We start from the raw sequence: 4,938 nt of genomic DNA, 5'->3' as shown, positions 1-4,938 counted from the left end.
TTTACAATTGTGAACATAAGAAAAGTAAAATTACACACTTCGTCTAAAAAAAACTTTTTTTTGTTTCTGTTTTTTTTTAATACTTTTTTTTATTTTCTAGGTACCTCTGTTTGGGTAAAGGCCTCCTCCAATGACATCCACTTCTCCCTATCCTGCGCCTCTGGAGCCCAGGATGTACCAGCTGTTTTCTTTATTTCGTCTTCCCAACATGTAATGGATCTTCCTTTATTATGTATGGCGAAGTTATGTATGCGTTTAAATTTGTATTCCCAATATTTAAAAACCCATTATTTAACACTGCAACATAATGTGCTTGCAATTTCTAGGACAGGGATTTTCAGTTACTTAAGAGCGCGCGCTCACAATTTACTAAACTATCGCAGAACTGTTTTCGCTTTGATTCCTTAGAACTAAACAGTTGAATGGGCTGTGAAACAATCGACGATCACAGAATAGTTGTGCTATAGTTTAGTCAAAAGTGTGCGCCCGCTCTGATACAGCGCCTGTTAGAAAAAAAACATGCAATGGTGGGCTCAGAGAATTCACTGTAGAACAAAAATTCATTGTTATTAATCGATATAATCATAATTATAGACATATAGTCTGGTTTTAACCTTTAATTTAAAAAAAAAGTCTTAAATTTGATTTTGTTTTTCAAAATTATTTGGAACATTCTATTTGTAAAACAAAGTGGATTCCTTTAAAAATGTTGCTCGTATCTACTTAATTCATAAACGTTCTTTATAAAGGCTCTCGATAGCATAAAGAGAGAATAATTTTAATCAAAAGTAATGAGATTACGCTTGTTGAAATCTACAAAGACAATTGTGATAACGAGATATACCGAAAAATTAGCTTGTGTTTTTTATTCATTTCAATGCATGCTATTTTATAAACAAAAGAGCGCAGACGTAAAGCAATTGGATTTAATCAAATCTTTCAGAAAAAGACTTTCGTTCTCGTTCTCATAAGAATTCATATTACAAAAATCTGGCAGAAAAAGCTTGTTAAATAAGAATAATTAATGATAATAACAGTTTATACAAAAATAAATGGTTTGGCTTTGAAAAAGAGTTTACTGTAATTATTTTCATAGTTCCTGTTTTATAACAAACCCCAGCATTGCTTGGATGGCAAAGAATAAATTAACATGTGTTTTTTCTATGATATCCACACCCTTCATGTTGGACCTCTTATATTACAGCCTATGTTACTAATACTGGGTTTTTGATGTTTCCACTTATTTTGTCATTACCTAGCGATTAATTAGTGTTCGGTCGACCTACGTTTCAACGGAGTACAACTCAAGTTACGTAGTTCGGAAACCCATTTCATGAATTTATCGAACCAAAAACTCTAACTAATGGTTAAACGTAGCTGGGAAACCGGCCATATGTAACTTTGTAATAGTGTCGTTCATTCGTCATAATTAGGGTCGTTCAAGAAGCGAGCCTACAATTTCCTCAGAGGCCGGCAAAGCATCTCTAATTTCTCTTGTGTTGCGGATGTCCATCGGCGTCGTTGACCACCTCTTTATTACCTCCGCTCGTTTGCCCCCTTCTCTTATAAAAAAAAAATTGAAATCGGTTCAAGAGAGCTTATTCGATCCGAGCACACAATCAAATCTTTCCTCTCTATTTAGTAAATACTTCTAGGTAATATCTACATCGATATGAACAGAACATTTTGTAATAACCTTTATTGGTTGATTTAAATTTAACTCGAGTTCGTCGGTATACAAAATTAATTGTAAACAAACTGGACTTTGAACTTACATTGCGTAAAGCCCATCGGAACTTGCCGCGGGCTGTAAAATAATAAACTAACGTAAACAAAATTCAAAACGGTTGAAGTTTTAAGTTCGGAGGAATGAATATTAATGCAACCATGAAATTTATTCAAGTCGATTTAGGCTTTCCCTTTCAGTTAATACAAATAAGTTTTAATTACTTAATAGTTACTTTGTCGTAAGACAAATTTGGTTTTCACGTCTAAATTAGTACTTATAGAATGGCTTCGAATCTCATAGTTATATTAAAATTTAAGTTATGATTAAAATGTAGCTTAAATTAAATTAATAGCCACTAAGAGGATTCCTAAGTGTACTTTTGTATGAGATATCTACTCTAAAAAACTGTTTAAAGTATTCGATAAATCAATTAATTAATTTTCTAAAACGGACTTAGGTTAAGTAGAGCAAAGGTATAAGTTATCGAACATCATTTCATTCAATATTGTTTGCCTTATCATTTTATTTTTAAGACAATTCTCTAGTGTTTGTTCCACTTAAATAGTATTAACTTATAGTCCCAACGGTGTTCGGAATGTATGCGGTCAGCGACTTTAAGGTCCGCGGAGTTAGCTGGACTTTGTTCTAAACTTTATCCTGCTCAAGACGTGTTTTAGGTTAACGTCCTAAGAATAAGAAGAGTCTACGTGACTGAAAAATTAAACCGCTTCAAATGTTTACATCAAGTTTTACTGTGTAAATTTAATTTGGACTTTTAACTTTTTTCAATTAAAATAAAGGTCGTCCTTGTTTTTTTTTGGGTAATGTAGAATTAATAATTATTCCAACAGTATACTTGTAGAATCTATAGCCATGTTAAACGCAAATTCAGGTAACAAACATTGTTTCTTAGTTGAGAATCGAACTCAAAGTCTTTAATAAATGTTATTTAATATAACTACTGAATATTCTCATTCAAACTCAGTCTGTTCAACAATTTGTTCCTTTGTTAAGATAAAATCGTGATAGAATTAGAGATAGATGTTACAATCTTCGTTATCCTTTAATAGTAAAATACATCCTTGAACAACAAAAGTATACAAGGTGAGGTTTAATTTATTTAAATCCAATGGGCACTGTTTCTAGTAACATGCGCTCCCTGTGGTATTCCGGGGACGGTAGCCGCGGCGAGCGCATGCGGTTAATGTTTTTAAAGTCCCTAGAGGTTTAGTTACTCTTTGTTTAAATGTTTTCTAGAAAACGTATATTGTTGGAAAAACATGTCATTTAATACTCTATGTATACTTTGTAAAATGAAAGTAACATAATGTTTATAAATAATCGCACAAACGTATCTGGTGAGAGCTATGTCGTAACAGTTAGATTTTTTTTGCTTAAATTTTAGTCCGAAAATGTATAAAATAAAGTCATCACGTCATAGAAAATAAGACAGATTTTAAATGTTACCGGTGAAAAAAAGTTATTTCCTATGTCCAGTCTATTTATTTCAAAGGAGGAATATATTTCGTTAAGCGAATTTTTCACATATTGTTTTCTTGGAGTTTTGTTATGAAACCTCATTTTTAATCCCTTTCCCTTTCCACCCTTTTCTTAAGAGGAAAGGATAGGAAGGAAAAGTGGATTTGACGGTGGAGGTGACGCATAGAAAGGGGAAATGTCTTCTTTATGTGCGTCTCCTCTTTCGTCAACTAAGGGTAGGCAACGTATCTGCAATTGCGGATATTTATAGGCAGCGGTCGCTTTCCTCTGGGGGGGTTCGGGCGTCCCCGCAGTCTCCGTGTCAACCACCAACTGGCATGGCATATCTAGCTGCGTTATTGGGATGTCGTCTCAACGCCTCGCTCAACTTCCTTCCCCCTTCCATTCACTCCCTCCATTTCGGTGGATTCAGGTGGCCGCTTGCTCGTTTGCCACCTTATAATATAAAAAAAAAACTTAAAGTGTATATAGCAGTAATGGCAAGTGAAGTAGTACATTAGTATCAAACAATTTGTATCTGACAATAGCCGTGTCTGAAATCAGAACGCGTGCCGGCAAATGTTCCCAGCAACTCATTCCGAAACGTGAGCGGATTTTAGGGACGGAGCAAAATTTCCTGGGCAATTAACATCATATTATTTGCTTTGCATTACAAATTACAGCATTTATGACTTAGTTAATTATATATTTTTATTATCAAAAACATCATTTAACATTAACTAAAAAAGCATTATTTTTTTTATTTATTGGACGAAAAGAAAATTGGAAAACACAATAAGACTATTTGAAGCAATACAAAAACCACAGGGTTCAAGATAACTGGTCACTTATTTCATAACATTAGATTTAATTTACACATTACACTATTTGTTTGTTTTTTTTTTCAATCTTTGTTAAGCAGTTTTCAAGTTAATTTTAAATTTCAGTGGATTTTTAACCCTTTTCTCGAGCACAACGCTGTCAAGATTATTGAGCAGCTGCGGCAGGAGATATTCCCAGTAGCGCTTACCATGCGTGTTATTGTAATGGTAATTTATATGTAGGCAAATTACGTAACTGATAAGGTCTTAGATTAAATTTTAATAGTTGTAATATGTCCATAGTGTAAGGTTTAGGGCCTGTCCCACAAAATTGTTTGTTAACAATCTAACTTGTAAAATATGTGATGGAAATATCGGATTTTGTTCCCTTATCTGAAAGTGACGTCATTTTTTAAGTTGAACCTCGATTGGCCAGTGGTGGGACAAGTCCTTAAACTTGGCTCCTTGTGATGTGACTCCAATTAGCTTAGCACATTTGGAAATCGTGAAGTCAATCAAAGCAGGTAAATGACTTAACACAGAAGTAGTTAAAGTAAACTGTTTACTTAATTTGATGAAGAAAACGTAACGATGTTTTGATATTCCCGATGGCGCGTCTCGTTTCCTTTTTTCCATGTTGACGTACCGCAACGTTTAAATAGATGAGGGAATTAAGGAAAAGCCGACGTGACGAGAATATTATACGAACGAAACAAGCCAATGTTTCTTGAACGTCAAGTTGTGAGAGGTGAAACGAATTTAACGGTGATATAATAAAACAGAGGATCATTAAAACATTTTAAAATTTAAGAGTAGGGATTTCATTATACACTAGTTGTTGCTCGCGACATCATCCACGCAATAAGATGAAAAAAATAGCTTATAATATACCCGTCTATGTCAGCTAGG

Source organism: Papilio polytes, unplaced genomic scaffold (genome assembly GCF_000836215.1).
Source record: "Papilio polytes unplaced genomic scaffold, Ppol_1.0 DF823510.1, whole genome shotgun sequence".
Lineage (NCBI taxonomy): Eukaryota > Metazoa > Arthropoda > Insecta > Lepidoptera > Papilionidae > Papilio > Papilio polytes.
The sequence above is the reverse complement of the archived record's forward strand: the minus strand, read 5'-3'. Positions refer to the sequence as shown.